General features: G+C 38.3%; 1 pseudogene; it reads right to left on the reverse strand.

The window, feature by feature from the left end:
* Positions 1-430: 430 nt before the first annotated feature.
* On the reverse strand, positions 431-549 carry LOC112584854 (annotated as a pseudogene).
* Positions 550-18,180: the final 17,631 nt, after the last annotated feature.

Here is an 18,180-nt window from a genome sequence, read left to right on the forward strand (position 1 = left end):
AGTTTTGTGATATTTTAAAATGGTTTTCTCTCACAATATATAAAGAATTTTATGAAAGCACTTATCTTGTTTCTACACATTTGAGAAATACAATGGCTGAATTTTAGTTTCAAAAATTTTTTAAACTTACAGATCAGCTGTTTTAGTATCGTACTACTGCTACTGCTAAGTCGCTTTAGTCGTGTCCGACTCTGTGCGACCCCATAGACGGCAGCCCACCAGGCTCCCCCGTCCCTGGGATTCTCCAGGCAAGAACACTGGAGTGGGTTGCCATTTCCTTCTCCAATGCAGGAAAGTGAAAAGTGAAAGTGAAGTCGCTCAGTCGTGTCCGACTCTTAGCGACCCCATGGACTACAGCCTACCAGGCTCCTCCATCCATGGGATTTTCCAGGCAAGAGTACTGGAGTGGGGTGCCATTGCCTTCTCCGAAAGCCTACAGCACCCGGTAGTCCCAGGTGGTCTCCCATCCAAGTACTAACCAGGCCCGACCCTGCTTAGCTTCCGAGATCAGACGAGATTTGGTGCATTCAGGGTGGTGTGGCCAGAGACATATGAGTCTTTAAACTATGGATACATTGATGGAGCACAGACTTTCAAGACATCATTTATATGCTATACTGAAACATGTCATAAAGTGAAAAGTGGATGGGAACAGAGTGGAAGCCAGGAATCTGGACTCACTGTAAAATATTACATACACCTCTGCATGTTCCTTATGTGCGTATGTGCTAAGTTGCTTCAGTCATGTCTGACTCCATGAGACCCTATAGTGCCTGGTGGGCTTCCTCTGTCCATGGGATTCCCCAGGCCAAGAATACTGGAGTGAGTTGCTGTGCCCTTCTCCAGGGATCTTCCCAACCCAGGGATGGAACCCAAGTCTCTTACATCTGCTCGTGCCACCTGCTGTGTCAGTTGGTTCCTTATGTATTTCCAGTAAATATCACAGAGGAAATTCCTCTGATTTCTTTTACATCCATCTTTTAGTATCTAGAACAGTGCATGGTACAGAGAAAACAGTGGCAACCATGCATATCTGGAAGATATCTCGGTGTTTGGCATTGTAGAATAGTACTTTTCTATGGCTAATTTGAAGTTCTCATTTTGTATAAGTTCAGCTTTTACAAAAATCAGATATATGGAGTTGAAAAGAAAATAAAGGTTTTCTAAGTGAAGTGGGGGCATTAGCGGTGTTTATGTCTCTTTGCCCTGGGCAATCTTTGTATGTGGCTTTAACAGAAGGGAGCAATCAGTTGTATATTAGATTTTAAACTATCCTACTAGGCATCTACTTTGATCTCGGGGACATCAATGGTGATATCAAGCCAAGGTGCTCTCCTTGTTGGGATTTACCTTTATTCTATAAAATGGCAAATATCAATGTGCTCCCTGTGGATTCATGTCAATGTATGGCAAAACCAATACAATACTGTAAAGTTAAAAAAAAAAAAGTGCTCCTTTTCTTTCCTTTCTTAAACTTCATGTGTCAATTCTAAAAAATCATTACTAAGCTGTATTTGCTACCTGTGTATGGTTTTTCAGAAACCTAGACAGAGAATCTAAAGATAAGTAGCAAGCAATTTCATTCTTTACTTCCCACTGAGCTTTCCCATTGCAGCTGAAATGGTATGTGACCTTTGTATCGCCTAGTCACAGCAGGATAACTTTAAAGGACATTTGACTGGAGTTAACATTAAGCCCTTGAACATTCAGGTTATTTCTGACATAAGACCAAATATATACAGTGTTATTGGCTGGGCACAAAGTGATTTTTCTTCTCCCTTTGTCTTTTTTTTCCTCAGGTCAAATACAATTTACTCTTTGTTCAAAAGTACTATTTTGAACTAGCATTGCCTCAATTTATCCATTTTCCTCTGGAAATAAATTCTTTATTCCCATACCCATAAGTTAGAACACTTTGTTATTTCTGTTAGATGTACTTGGCTTATATTTTATCTGATGGGATATTTGAGGATGAGAAGCATGTGTCTCTTGGTTATTAGTATCCACAAGATCTGCTTTATATTCTGTATCTTTTTAGGTACTTGTAAAACATCAGAAAGGAAATGGTTTGATTTTTATGTCTCTGTATTTACATGAGTCTTGAATATCAATCTTTATTGTAAGAATGATATTTACATATTATTGTTATGAATAAAATCAACAACAACCAATAGTCCTGATCAATTTTTAATATGCCAAACATAAGCACTGTATTTGTGCACATGAATAGCCCAGGGAATCTTGTTAAAATGCAGATTTTGATTTGGTAAGTCTGGGGTAGATCTGAAAATCTGCATTTCAAACAGGCACCTAGGTGATATTCCTGTTGCTTGTCCAAGGACCACACAACAGGCATATGAAGTAGGTACTCATTTTTAGATGAGGAATTTGAAATTAAAGAGATGAAATAATTTGCCCAACATAATACAATAAGAGTTTGGCAGAGTTGGGACTCAAAATGATTTCAATTTGTTGCTGAAGCTCATCATTAATCAATGATTCTAAGAGTTACTTGAGGGAAAATACTCATTTTTCTCTCCTCAGACTATTTTAGGGTTTATAAACTATAATATAAATGAACTAGTAGAGAAATAAAATGGAAGCTTGTATGTGTATTTTTATTCAACAATCTCAAAAACAACAGAATGATCTCTGTTCGTTTCCAAGGCAATCCATTTAATATCACAGTAATCCAGGTCTATGCCCCAACCAGTAATGCTGAGAAGCTGAACAGTTCTGTGAAGACCTACAAGACCTTCTAGAACTAACACCCCCAAAAGGTGTCATCTTCATTATAGGGTACTGGAATGCAAAAGTAGGAAGTCAAGAAACACCTAGAGTAACAGGCAAATTTGGCCTTGGACTTCAAAATGAAGCAGGTCAAAGGCTAATAGAGTTTTGCCAAGAGAACGCACTGGTCACAGCAAACACCCTCTTCCAGCAACACAAGAGAAGACTCTACACATGGACATCACCAGATGGTCAATACTGAAATCAGATTGATTATATTCTTTGCAGCCAAAGATGAGAAGCTCTGTACAGTCAGCAAAAAAAATTACCAGGCACTGACTGTGGCTCAGATCATGAACTCCTTATTGCCACATTCAGACTTAAATTGAAGAAAGTAGGGAAAACCACTAGACCATTCTTGTGTGACCTAAATCAAATCCCTTAGGATTATAAAGTAGAAGTGACAAATAGATTCAAGGGATTAGATCTGAAAGAGTGCCTGAAGAACTATGGATAGAGGTTCGTGAAACTCTACAGGAGGCAGTGATCAAGACCATGCCCAAGAAAAAGCAATGCAAAAAGGCAAATGGTTGTCTGAGGAGGCCTTACAAATAGCTGTGAAAAGAAGAGAAGCTAAAGGCGAAGGAGAAAAGGAAAGATATATCCATTTGAATGCAGAGTTCCAAAGAATAGCAAGGAGAGAAAAGATAGCCTTCCTCAGTGATCAATGCAAAGAAATAGAGAAAAACAATGGAATGAGAAAGACTAGAGATCTTGTCAAGAAAATTAGAGATACCAAGGGAACATTTCATGCAAAGATGAGCACAATAAAGGACAGAAATCGTATGGACCTAACAGAAGCAGAAGATATTAAGTTGAGGTGGCAGGAATACACAGAAGAACTATACAACAAAGATCTTCATGACCCAGAAAATCACGATGGTGTGGTCCACTCACCTAGATCCAGACATCCTGGAATGCAAAGTCAAGTGGACCTTAGGAAGCATCGCTACAAACAAAGCTAGTGGAGGTGATGGAATTCCAATTGAGCTATTTCAAATCCTAAATGGTGATGCTGTGAAAGTGCTGCACTCAATATGCCAGCAAATTTGGAAAACTCAGCAGTGCCCACAAGACTGGAAAAGTTCAGTTTTCCTTCCAATCCCAAAGAAAGGCAATGCCAAATAATGCTCAAACTATCTCACAATTTCACTCATCTCATATGTTAGTAAAGTAATGCTCAAAATTCTCCAAGCCAGGCTTTAACAGTATGTGAACTGTGAACTTCCAGATGTTCAAGCTGGACTTAGAAAAAGTAGAGAAGCCAGAGATCAAACTGCCAAAATCTGTTGAATCATCGAAAAACCAAGACAATTCCAGAAAAACATCTACCTTTGCTTTATTTACTGTGCCAAAACATTTGTGTGGTTCACAACAAACTATGGAAAATTCTGAAAGAGATGGGAATACCAGAAAGCTTGACCAACCTCCTAAGAAATCTGTATGCATGTCAAGAAGCAACAGTTAGAACTGGTCATGAAACAATAGACTGGTTCCAAATCGGGAAAAGAGTACATCAAGGCTGTATATTGTCACCCTGCTTATTTAACTTCTATGCAGAGTACATCATGAGAAACACTGGGGTGGATGAAGCACAAGCTGGAATCAAGATTTCTGGGAGAAATATCAATAACCTCAGATACACAGATGATTTCACCCTTATGGGAGAAAGTGAAGAACTAAAGAACCTCTCGATGAAAGTGAAAGAGGAGAGTGGAAAAAGTGGGTTAAAACTCAACATTCAGAAAAGTAAGATCATGGCATCCAGACCCATCACTTCATGGCAAATAGATGGGGAAACATTGGAAACAGTGAGAGAAGTTATTTTTTGTGGCTCCAAAACCACTGAAGTTGTGACTGCAGCCGTGATATTAGAAGACGCTTGCTCCTTGGAAGAAAAGCTGTGACCAACCTAGACAGCATGGTAAAAAGCAGAGACATTACTTTTCCAACAAAGTTCTGTCTAGTCAATGCTATGGTTTTTCTAGTAGTCATGTATGGACGTGAGAGTTGGATAAAGAGAGCTGAGTGCTGAAGACTTGATGCTCTTGAACTGTGGTGCTGGATAAGACTCTTGAGAGTCCCTTGAACTGCAAGGAGATCCAACCAGTCCATCCTAAAGGAGATCAGTCCTGAATTTTCATTGGAAGGACTGATGCTGAAGCTGAAACTCCAATACTTTGGTCACCTGATGCAACGAACTCCTTGGAAAAGACCCTGATTCTGGGAAAGATTGAAGGCGGGAGGAGAGTGACAGAGGATGTGATGGTTGAATGGCATCACTGACATGAGTTTGAGTAGGCTCTGGGAGTTGGTGATGGACAGGGAAACCTGGTGTGCTGCAGTCCATGGGGTTGTAAAGAGTTGGACAAGACTGAGTGACTGAATTGAACTGATAGAATTTTCAAAACACATCCAACATTACTTTATTTCTCTGTTTATTTTATTGCATATCAGTAACAATTCAAAGACTAGAACTGGTCTGCCAACCCCACTTTGAGTTGCATTTCTGTAAACCACTATGACATTGAGGAGATTTTTATATGTATTTGCCCACTCAGTGGAAATGACAATGTTAGTTTTTTTTTTAATTAAAAATGTAGCTATTTGCATTTAAAATATGGTTTTGGATTTGATGCGAGGAAGGGAGAAACAGAGGAAAGGACGAAAGGAGAAAAGAAGGAAGAAAGGGGGAAGAAAAGAAAGACCCAAGGAAAAAAATGAAAATAAAACTTAATTCTGCCTTTTATGATTTTAAAGTAAAATCTTACAGATGGGTCTTATGATATGACTTTTGCTTTAAAAAGCAAAGTGATTTATCCTTTTGTTTCATACCCAGTTTTTAGAGAAAAGTATTTTTTTTCCGAAAAGGATTGCTATTTACTTAGTTCTATTGAATTTTTATTCCTTCTAGTCTTTCTGTTATTTTGTGTGGCATTAGACACCTAATCCTTGGTTCTGAGTGTAAGGTCAAGCAGAGGTTACATCAATATTTTTTCTATCATTTCATAAGAAAAATAACACATTGTATGATTTATTGATTTTATTTTATTTTAATTTTTATTTTATTTTTAAACTTTACAATATTGTATTGGTTCTGCCATATATCTAAATGAATCTGCCACAGGCATACACGTGTGCCCCATCCTGAACCCTCCTCCCTCCTCCCTCCCCATACCATCCCTCTGGGTCGTCCCAGTGCACCAGCCCCAAGCATCCAGTATCGTGCATTGAACCTGGACTGGTGACTCGTTCCATATATGATATTATACGTATTTCAATGCCATTCTCCCAAATTATCCCATGCTCTCCCTCTCCCACAGAGTCCAAAAGACTGTTCTATACATCAGTGTCTCTTTTGCTGTCTCGTACACAGGGTTATTGTTACCATCTTTCTAAATTCCATATATATGTGTTAGTATACTGTATTGGTGTTTTTCTTCCTGGCTTACTTCACTCTGTATAATAGGCTCCAGTTTCATCCACCTCATTAGAACTGATTCAAATGTATTCTTTTTAATGGCTGAGTAATACTCCATTGTGTATATGTACCACAGCTCTCTTATCCATTCATCTGCTAATGGACATCTAGGTTGCTTCCATGTCCTGGCTATTATAAACAGTGCTGCGATGAACATTGGGGTACACGTGTCTCTTTCCCTTCTGGTTTCCTCAGTGTGTATGCCCAGCAGTGGGATTGCTGGATCATAAGGCAGTTCTATTTCCAGTTTTTTAAGGAATCTCCACACTGTTCTCCATAGTGGCTGTACTAGTTTGCATTCCCACCAAGAGTGTAAGAGGGTTCCCTCTTCTCCACACCCTCTCCAGCATTTATTGCTTGTAGACTTTTGGATCGCAACCATTCTGACTGGTGTGAAATGGTACCTCATAGTGGTTTTGATTTGCATTTCTCTGATAATGAGTGATGTTGAGCATCTTTTCATGTGTTTGTTAGCCATCTGTATGTCTTCTCTGGAGAAATGTCTATTTAGTTCTTTGGCCCATTTTTTGATTGGGTCATTTATTTTTCTGGAGTTGAGCTGTAGGAGTTGCTTATATATTTTTGAGATTAGTTGTTTGTCAGTTGTTTCATTTGCTATTATTTTCTCCCATTCTGAAGGCTGTCTTTTCACCTTGCTTATAGTTTGCTTTGTTGTGCAGAAGCTTTTAATTAGGTCCCATTTGTTTATTTTTGCTTTTATTTCCAATATTCTGGGAGGTGGGTCATAGAGGATCCTGCTGTGATGTATGTCAGAGAGTGTTTTGCCTATGTTCTCCTCTAGGAGTTTTATAGTTTCTGGTCTTACATTTAGATCTTTAATCCATTTTGAGTTTATTTTTGTGTATGGTGTTAGAAAATGCTCTAGTTTCATTCTTTTACAAGTGGTTGACCAGTTTTCCCAGCACCACTTGATAAAGAGATTGTCTTTAATCCATTGTAAATTCTTGCCTCCTTTGTCAAAGATAAGGTGTCCATATGTGCGTGGATTTATCTCTGGGCTTTCTATTTTGTTCCATTGATCGATATTTCTGTCTTTGTGCCAGTACCATACTGTCTTGATGACTGTAGCTTTGTAGTAGAGCCTGAAGTCAGGTAGGTTGATTCCTCCAGTTCCATTTTTCTTTCTCAAGATAGCTTTGGCTATTTGAGGTTTTCTGTATTTCCATACAAATTGTGAAATTATTTGTTCTAGCTCTGTGAAGAATATTGTTGGTAGCTTGATAGGGATTGCATTGAATCTATAAATGCTTTGGGTAGTATACTCATTTTCACTATGTTGATTCTTCCAATCCATGAACATGGTATATTTCTCTATCTATTAGTGTCCTCTTTGATTTCTTTCACTAGTGTTTTATAGTTTTCTATATATAGGTCTTTAGTTTCTTTAGGTAGATATATTCCTAAGTATTTTATTCTTTCCGTTGCAATGGTGAATGGAATTGTTTCCTTAATTTCTCTTTCTGTTTTCTCATTATTAGTGGATAGGAATGCAGGGGTTTCTGTGTGTTGATTTTATATCCTGCAACTTTACTATAATCATTGATTAGTTCTAGTAATTTTCTGGTGGAGTCTTTAGGGTTTTCTATGTAGAGGATCATGTCATCTGCAAATAGTGAGAGTTTTACTTCTTCTTTTCCAATTTGGATTCCTTTTATTTCTTTTTCTGCTCTGATTGCTGTGGCCAAAACTTCCAAAACTGTGTTGAATAGTAATGGTGAAAGTGGGCACCCTTGTCTTGTTCCTGACTTTAGGGGAAATGCTTTCAATTTTTCACCATTGAGGATAATGTTTGCTGTGGGTTTGTCATATATAGCTTTTATTATGTTGAGGTATGTTCCTTCTATTCCTGCTTTCTGGAGAGTTTTGATCATAAATGGATGTTGAATTTTGTCAAAGGCTTTCTCTTCATCTATTGAGATAATCATATGGTTTTTATTTTTCAATTTGTTAATGTGGTGTATTACATTGATTGATTTGTGGATATTGAAGAATCCTTGCATCCCTGGGATAAAGCCCACTTGGTCATGGTGTATGATCTTTTTAATGTGTTGTTGGATTCTGATTGCTAGAATTTTGTTAAGGATTTTTGCATCTATGTTCATCAGTGATATTGGCCTGTAGTTTTCTTTTTTTGTGGCATCTTTGTCAGGTTTTGGTATTAGGGTGATGGTGGCCTCATAGAATGAGTTTGGAAGTTTACCTGTCTCTGAAATTTTTCTGGAAGAGTTTGAGTAGGATAGGTGTTAGCTCTTCTCTAAATTTTTGGTAGAATTCAGCTGTGAAGCCATCTGGAACTGGGTTTTTATTTGCTGGAAGATTTCTGGTTACAGTTTCAATTTCTGTGCTTGTGATGGGTCTGTTAAGATTTTCTATTTCTTCCTGGTTCAGTTTTGGAAAGTTGTACTTTTCTAAGAATTTGTCCATTTCTTCCACGTTGTCCATTTTATTGGCATATAATTGCTGATAGTAGTCTCTTATGATCCTTTGTATTTCTGTGTTGTCTGTTGTGATCTCTCCATTTTCATTTCTAATTTTGTTGATTTGATTTTTCTCCCTTTGTTTCTTGATGAGTCTGGCTAATGGTTTGTCAATTTTATTTATCCTTTCAAAGAACCAGCTTTTGGCTTTGTTGATTTTTGCTATGGTCTCTTTTGTTTCTTTTGCATTTATTTCTGCCCTAGTTTTTACGATTTCTTTCCTTCTACTAACCCTGGGGTTCTTCATTTCTTCCTTTTCTAGTTGCTTTAGGTGTAGAGTTAGGTTATTTATTTGACTTTTTTCTTGTTTCTTGAGGTATGCCTGTATGGCTATGAACTTTCCCATTAGGACTGCGTTTACAGTGTCCCACAGGTTTTGGGTTGTTGTGTTTCATTTTCATTCATTTCTATGCAAATTTTGATTTCTTTTTTGATTTCTTCTGTGATTTTTTGGTTATTCAGCAGCGTGTTCTTCAGCCTCCATATGTTGGAATTTTTAATAGTTTTTTTTCCTGTTATTGAGATCTAATCTTACTACATTGTGGTCAGAAAAGATGCTTGGAATGATTTCTATTTTTTTGACTTTACCAAGGTTAGATTTATGGCCCAGGATGAGATCTATCCTGGAGAAGGTTCCATGTGCATTTGAGAAAAAAGTGAAATTCATTGTTTTGGGATGAAATGTCCTATAGATATCAATTAGGTCTAACTGGTCTATTGTATCATTTAAAGTTTGTTTTTCCTTGTTAATTTTCTGTTTAGTTGATCTATCCATAGGTGTGAGTGGGGTATTAAAGTCTCCCACTATTATTGTGTTATTGTTAATTTCTCCTTTAATACTTGTTAGCATTTGCCTTACATATTGTCGTGCTCCCATGTTGGGTGCATATATATTTATAATTGTTATATCTTCTTCTGGGATTGATTCTTTGATCATTATGTAGTGACTGTCTTTGTCTCTTTTCACAGCCTTTGTTTTAAAGTCTATTTTGTCTGATATGAGTATTGCTACTCCTGCTTTCTTTTGGTCCCTATTTGCATGGAAAATCTTTTTCCAGCCCTTCACTTTCAGTCTGTATGTGTCTCCTGTTTTGAGGTGGGTCTCTTGTAGACAGCATATGTAGGGGTCTTGTTTTTGTATCCATTCAGCCAGTCTTTGTCTTTTGGTTGGGGCATTCAACCCATTTACGTTTAAGGTAATTATTGATAAGTATGATCCCATTGCCATTTACTTTATTATTTTGGGCTCAAATTTATACACCATTTTTGTGTTTCCTGTCTAGAGAATATCCTTTAGTATTTGTTGGAGAGCTGGTTTGGTGGTGCTGAATTCTCTCAGCTTTTGTTTGTCTGTAAAGCTTTTGATTTCTCCTTCATATTTGAATGAGATCCTTGCTGGGTAGAATAATCTGGGCTGTAGGTTATTTTCTTTCATTGCTTTAAGTATGTCTTGCCATTCCCTCCTGGCTTGAAGAGTTTCTATTGAAAGATTAGCTGTTATCCTTATGAGAATTCCCTTGTATGTTATTTGTTGTTTTTCTCTTGCTCCTTTTAATATTTGTTCTTTGTGTTTGATCTTTGTTAATTTGATTAATATGTGTCTTGGGGTGTTTCGCCTTGGGTTTATCCTGTTTGGGACTCTCTGGGTTTCTTGGACTTGAGTGATTATTTCCTTCCCCATTTTAGGGAAGTTTTCAACTCTTATCTCCTCAAGTATTTTCTCATGCTCTTTCTTTTTGTCTTCTTCTTCTGGGACCCCTAGGATTAGAATGTTGTACCATTTAATATTGTCCTGGAGGTCTCTGAGATTGTCCTCATTTCTTTTAATTCGTTTTTCTTTTTTCCTCTCTGATTCATTTATTTCTACCATTCTATCTTCTAATTCACTAATCCTATCTTCTGCCTCTGTTATTCTACTATTTGTGGCCTCCAGAGTGTTTTTGATTTCATTTATTGCATTATTGATTATATATTGACTCTTTTTTATTTCTTCTAGGTCCTTTTTAAACCTTTCTTGCATCTTCTCCATCCGTGTCTCCAGGCTATTAATCTGTGATTCCATTTTGATTTCAAGATTTTGGATCAATTTCACTATCATTATTCGGAATTCTTTATCAGGTAGATTCCCTATCTCTTCCTCTTTGGTTTGGTTTGGTGGGCATTTATCCTGTTCCTTTACCTGCTGGGTATTCCTCTGTCTCTTCATCTTGTTTAAATTGCTGAGTTTGGGGTGTCCTTTCTGTATTCTGGCAGTTTGTGGAGTTCTCTTTATTGTGGCGTTTTCTCACTGTGTGTGGCTTTGTATAGGTGGCTTGTCAAGGTTTCTTTGTTAGGGAAGCTTGTGTCGGTGTTCTGGTGGGTGGAGCTGTATTTCTTCTCTCTGGAGTGCAATGAAGTGTCCAGTAATGAGTTATGAGATGTCTGTGGTTTTGGGGTGACTTTGGGCAGCCTGTATCTTGGAGCTCAGGGCTGTGTTCCTGTGTTGCTGGAGAATTTGCTTGATATGTCTTGCCCTGGAACTTGTTGGCTCTTGTGTGGAGCTTGGTTTCAGTGTAGGTATGGAGGCATTTGATGAGCTTCTGTCAATTAATGTTCCCTGGAGTCAGGAGTTCCCTGGAGTTAGGGTTTGGACTTAAGCTTCCTGCTTCCAGTTATCGGTCTTATTTTTACAGTAGTTTCAAAACTTCTCCTTCTATACAGCACCATTGATAAAACATCTACATTAAAGATGAAATGTTTTTTTACCGTAAGGGCCACCCAGAGAGGTTCACAGCGTTACATGGAGAAGAGAAGAGGGAGGAGGGAGTTAGAGCTGACCCGAATGAGATGAGGTGGAATCAATAGAGGAGAGAGTGGGCTAGCCAGTAATCACTTCCTTATGTGCACTCCACAATTGGACCACTCAGGATGTTCATGGAATTATACAGAGAAGAGAAGAAGGAGGAAGGAGACAGAGGTGGCCAGGAGGATAAAAGGGGGAATGAAAAGGAGGGAGACAGATCCAGCCAGTAATCAGTTCCCTCTGGAACAAACAGAAATTCACAGAGTTGCATAGAGTAGAGAGGGGTTAGGGAGGAGACACAGGTGACCTGGTAGAGAAAAAGGAGAGTCCAAAGAGGGAGAGAGCAGTCAAGCCAGTAATCTCGCTCCCTAGTGAAAAATGGGTACTGAAGACTGGGTTCTTAAAGGTACAAAATTGGTAACAAATACATAAAAGCAAAAATTAAAAATCTAGAGTAGAGTTTGGAATTTCAAAAATACGATGTTAAAGAAAAGAAGAAGGAAAAGAAAGAGAGAAAAAAAACCAAAGTCACAAAAATTATAAAGAAAATATAGGTACAAAATTGATACCAAATACCAAAAAGCAAAAGTTAAAATCTAGAGTAGAGTCTGGAATTTCAAAACTACAATGTTAAAAAAGAAGAAGAAAAAGAAAGAGAGAAAACAAACAAACAAAAACAAACCAAGTTGCAAAAATTATAAAGAAAATATAGGTACAAAATTGATAACAAATACCAAAAAGCATAAATTAAAAATCTAGAGTAGAGTTTGGATTTTCAGATATACAATGTTATATAAAAGAAGAAGAGAAAGAGAGAGAGAGAGAGAAAAAAAAGTCACAAATATTATAAAAAAAAAAAAATATATATATATATATATAGAGGTATGAAATTGATAACAAATACCAGAAAGCTAAAATTAAAAATCTAGAGTAGAGTTTGGAATTTCAAAAATACAATGTTAAAGAAAAGAAGAAAAAAAAAACAAGGTCACAAAAATTATAAAAAATATATATATGAAGTTTGCTTTTCAAAAAGAAAACAGGGTCTTTTTTCTTTTTTTGCAAAGCAATAGTAGGTTATAAAAGTGAAAATTAAAGGAATAATAGAGGACTTAAAATTTTTATAATAATAATAAAAAAAGAAAGAATGACAATAAAAATAGTAAAAATATATCTAGGACTTTCTCTGGTTTTGTTTTGGGTATTGTGGGGTCAGTTCATTTTCGGCTAGTTCCTTGGTCCGACTTATATTTCTCAAGATCTATAGGCCCCTTCCTATGTATTCAGTTCTAACCACAGGGTTTTAATCTATTGCCTGTAGCTTCCAAGGCGGTTCCCTCTGTTATAGCTTCTTCTGTTTCCTGGTCTCTTCAGTGTCTGGTTTCCGCCCTGACACAAAGGGGATGGTGGTGGACACTTTTTTTTTTTTTTTAGGCTCACTTGTTCAGTCGCACTGTGGGGAGGGAGGGACGCTGCAAACAAATAACACTGGCACGTGCTCGCAGTGCCTCAGCCACACTGGGCTGCCCCCACTCACGGCGCATGTAGCCTCCCTGCCCACACTGCTCAGGCTCTAGGTTGCTCCGCCGGGAATCATCTGAGGCCGGTCCTGGGCTGCCTGCACCTCCCAGGTCTAAGCTGCTCAGGTTCAGGCACTCGGGTAGTCCTCAGAGGCGCAGACTCCGTTGGGCCAGCGTTTTGTGCCCTTCCCAGGTCTGAGTAGCTCAGGTGATGAGGTGTTTGGCGAGCGCGATTGCTGTGACTTATTGCCTCCCCGCCGCTGGGTTATCTAGGCGTGCAACTGGCGCACCTTCTCAGGCAGATGTTGACCATCCAGACCCCCAAGAAGTTTTAGTTAGCAAAGAAGCCTGCTTACAGTTTTGTAGATAATGTCTCTCTGGGGCTGCGATTGCCCCTTTCTGGCTCTGGCTGCCTGTCACCAGAGGGGGACGGTCTGCAGCTGGCTATCTCTGTACAGTCCTTTGTTCTGTGAGCAGGCCTGGCAGTGTCTTAGGTTAGGGCTGGCTTTTCGCGTGGTAGATATCCCACAGTCTGGTTTGCTAGCCCAAATTATCTCGCTCAGATAGCACTCGGGGTATTCAGGCCAGATCCTTATTCTAGGCTATGCAGCCTGCCCAGCGCCTCCCTGCCCAGCCCCCACTTGCTAATGGCGGTTGCAGGCATCTGCGCTGCTTCTCCACGGAGGGAGTTACCTTAGGGCTCGTAATCTGCGGGTTTTAATTGTTTATTTATTTTTCCTCCCTGTTATGTTGCCCTCTGTGCTTCCAAGGCTCGGCACAGATTCGACAGTGAGAAGGTTTTCTGGTGTTTGGAAACTTCTCTCTTTTTAAGACTCCCTTCCTAGGATGGAGCTCTGTCCCTCCCTCTTTTGTTTCTTTTTTTGTCTTATATATTTTTTCCTACCTCCTTTCGAAGACATGGGTTGCTTTTCTGGGTGCCTGATGTCCTCTGCCGAAATGTTCTTTTGATGAATTTGTGGGGGAGAAAGTGTTCTACCCATCCTATTCCTCCGCCATCTTAGCTCCTCCCTCCTGATTTATTGATTTTAAACATTTCTCCCTTCTTCAGTCATCTCAGTAGAAAATAGAAGATAAAGCAGAAAACAGAAGGTAAATTTGTGAACACATTGTCCTATGGATTTTTAGGTCAGCATGGAGAGTGTCTGGTCTTTCTCCTTTTATCTCATTCATCTGGAGCGCTTATACATCTATTTTAGAAGAGAATCTGCAGCCCACTCCAGTATTCTTGCCTGGAAAATCCCAAGGACAGAGGAGCCTGGTGGGCTACAGTCTGAAAGGACCTCAAAGAGTTGGACACGACTGAGTACCACCTCCAACACACACAGACACACACACACACACTCACAGCCATAGTTTCACAAGTGTCTTACTCTAGAATCTTTTAAAGTCAATCTCTTTTAGAATGATTAGGTTAGTTCCTTTATGGTGTTTAAACTTCTACTGAAAAGGTTTCAATGTTTTCAGATGTGATTGTCTACCTAGCACCTAATATCCAATATTTTATCTTTGATATAGTATTAATACTTTTGTCTATCTGTAGAATGTATTCAAATTCCAAAATTCAACAGTTAAAGACTTCCTTTGCTTTTAATTTTTTTCCCCATTATATTGAAATTAAACTAAAACTTGTTCTGAATATGTAGTAAGGAGCTCAGGAGTTGTAAATCCCTAAAAGTTTGCAATAATATTGTCTAGGAAATAAAAATATATTGAGTAGCTAATTCCTGAGATTGTACCATGATATTGTAAGGGGATGTATATATCAGAATCCTGAAAAAAAAAAAAAGAGTTCTGCAAATTTTCCTGAAATCTTTCTTTTGGAGAGTCAACTTCACATTGGAAATGCAAACTGATCTGGCATGTGTATCAACTTTGTTGCTGGAAGCTTCATGGCCTTAAACAAATGACTTCCTTCTTTTTTTTTTTTTTGTATTATTACCTATAAGATGGGATTAATATATCCAGATCAGCTTTTTTGGGATTACATGAGATAGCATACGAAAAGAACATATCTTGTTTATGATGTTCATATAGTGTTTATTTCTTTCCTTTAAACTTTATTTTTGAGGGAGCATATTGATAGTTTTGTATTCATGAACAATATCTGTGAAATAATTTTATGCAGAATGAATACTGTTTTGTGATGAAATATCATATGTCTATGTCTCAATCAATATTTATTTCTATTCCTATTCCTACATTGATATCTATATCCAACTCTATTTTTTCACTCTGTATTAGTCTTCTATCTATATTTTCCTTTTAACAGAGTTTGGAATCTAATCACCTGAATCAAGATATTGCTTTATTGCTCACCAGGTAGCTTTTGGTGCCATGGAGTTCCCTTGCTGTCTTGTTGATCAGATCTCAACCTCTGGGGAGCCTTTGAAAGCTCATCTCTCAGATCTTGTGCTCAGACTTTAGATGGCTGCTGCAATACACTGTACAGTGAAGTCTAAGTGCTTTGTGAGGGATTTCTGTGAACTTTCCTGCCTTGCTGTCAGTGTTCAGTGAACTGTTATAAACATAAGAAAGTGTTAACATAATTATTGTGATGGAGTGCTGATGGCAGGAATGATCTTGATGTGTGCCACTGGAGTTAGACCTTAAAAGATAGAATTTGGCTTGATAGGGGTGGTAATAGGAAGACCTTATTCATATGCTTTAACATTTAGATCATTCACTTTACCTTATTACATCCCTAAGAATACTGATCCTTAGCTTGTGTACCTTTCTTTCACTTTTAAAATATGTTATAGTCAAAATTTTATTATCAGATATGTACTGTGTGTTAGTCACTTAGTCATGTCCGACTCTTTGTGGCCCCATAGACTATAAGCCCATGAGGCTTCTCTGTCCATGGGTTTTCTCAGGCAAGAATACTGGAGTGGGCTGCCATTTCCTTCTCCAGGAGATCTTCCTGACCCAGAGATTGAACCTGGGTCTCCCACATTGCAGGCAGATTCTTTACCATCTGAGCCACCAGGGAAGCCCCAGATATGTACTATTTTATATATTTCCTGACAAAATATATTTTTGTCTGACATGAAAAATTCACATTTCAATCGACATTTTCTTCTTCCTAGTTGTGTGTTGTTAAGACTCACTGATATTATCACTGTATCTTGATAGAAATAGCATAAGGTGGCCTGGATATAATAATCACAGGTAACATTTAAAAGATGGTTACTGCATTTCAGAGGGCGGTGTAAATGCTTTATTGGAACAATCTCAACAAAAATTTTGATGTAAGAAATAATTTTATGGTCATTTTATGGGCAAGAGAATTAAGACTGAGAAGAGTTTTATGACTTATGCAAGGTGACATGGACTAGCAACTGATGAAACCAGGGCCCTAACATGGTTTACTCGTAGCAGTAAGACATATTCATCACTCAGTTCTACTGCTTTTTGCCAGTGACAGTGAAAGTGAAGTCGGTCAGTTGTGTCCAACTCTTTGCAACCCCATGGACTGTAGCCTACCAGCCTCCTCCGTCCATGGGATTTTCCAGGCAAGACTACTGGAGTGGGTTGCCATTTCCTTCTCCAGGGGATCCTCCTGACCCAGGGATTGAACCTCGATCTCCTGCATTGCAGGCAGATGCTTTACAGAAGCTTTTTGCCAGTCAGTTCAGTTCAGTCACTCAGTCGTGTCCTACTCTTTGCAACCCCATGAACCGCAGCACGCCAGGCCTCCCTGTCCATCACCAACTGCCAGAGTCCACCCAAACCCATGTCCATTGAGTTGGTGATGCCATCCAAACATCTCATCCTCTGTCATCCCCTTCTCCTCCTGCCCTCAATCTTTCCCAGCATCAGGGTCTTTTCAAATAAGTCAGCTCTTCACATCAAGTGGCCAAAGTATTGGAGCTTCAGCCTCAACATCAGTCCTTCCAGTGAACACCCAGGACTGATCTCCTTTAGGATGGGCTGGTTGGATCCCTTGTAGTCCAAGGGACTCTCAAGAGTCTTCTCAAACACCACAGTCCAAAAGCATCGAGTCTTCGGTACTCAGTTTTCTTTATAGTCCAACTCTCACATCCATACATGACTACTGGAAAAACCTTAGCCTTAGGAAGAGATAAAATCAGCAAGTCACCTGTGGACTATCTTTCCTGTGATCTTATAATAAAAATAGCACTGCTGATAGAAAATGAAAGACTATCCTAAGTGCTAGCCCCTGCTATCACCTTGAATATTACACATTGTTATTGCTTGCTAAGTATTTATATGGTGTCTGATAAAATGTTGTTTAACTTCTCTCACTTTCTATTGCTCTTCACATATCTGCTTGACACCAGCTAATCTATTTTTATCAGCATTTCTGTACTTTTGTACAGTATTTCTGTACTTTTTCTTTCACTGTGAAAGAGCATTCAGAGTTCAATACCTCAACCTTATTTTTTTCAAAATATTCAACATATTAAATGAGTTGGTTAAAAATAAAAATGTTTCCTCAAAATAGGATTATTAAAGTATTTTTCATTAATTTATACACATCAGTTTTACTTATTGAATGTTCAGGGTAAGTTTCAGAAAAGTAAATGGCCATCAGTAATATTTGTATGTACATATGTATTATTTAGGGCTTTCCTTGTAGCTCAGTGATAAAGATTCTGCCTGCCAGTTGCAGGAGATGTGGGTTTGATTCTTGGGTCAGGAAGAACGCTTGGAGAAGGAAATGTAAACCCCCTCCAGTATTCTCGCCTGGAACACCCATGGACAGAGGAGCCTGGTGGGCTACAGTCCATGGGGTTGCAAAGAGTTGCACGTGATTTAGCCGCCAAGCATGCATGCACAAGCACATAGTATTTATATTTCTATTTATACATATGCAAGTATTTATATTTTATGCTTTCCTGAGTTATGTGTTGAAATAGTTAATCATAGAAAAATACCTGAGGAAAAGAAACTGTTTTGTTTGTATTTTGTATGACCTTATTAACTTGTTGATTTTTATAGGGTGCCATGGGTGTCTCCCTGAATGTTTTGCTTAATGCAAGGTTTTAAATACTATACACGTATTTAAGTTAGAGTTATTTTTTAAAATGTAAATCAGATTATGTCATTTTCAACATTTTAATAGTT

Source organism: Bubalus bubalis, chromosome 4 (genome assembly GCF_019923935.1).
Source record: "Bubalus bubalis isolate 160015118507 breed Murrah chromosome 4, NDDB_SH_1, whole genome shotgun sequence".
NCBI lineage: Eukaryota > Metazoa > Chordata > Mammalia > Artiodactyla > Bovidae > Bubalus > Bubalus bubalis.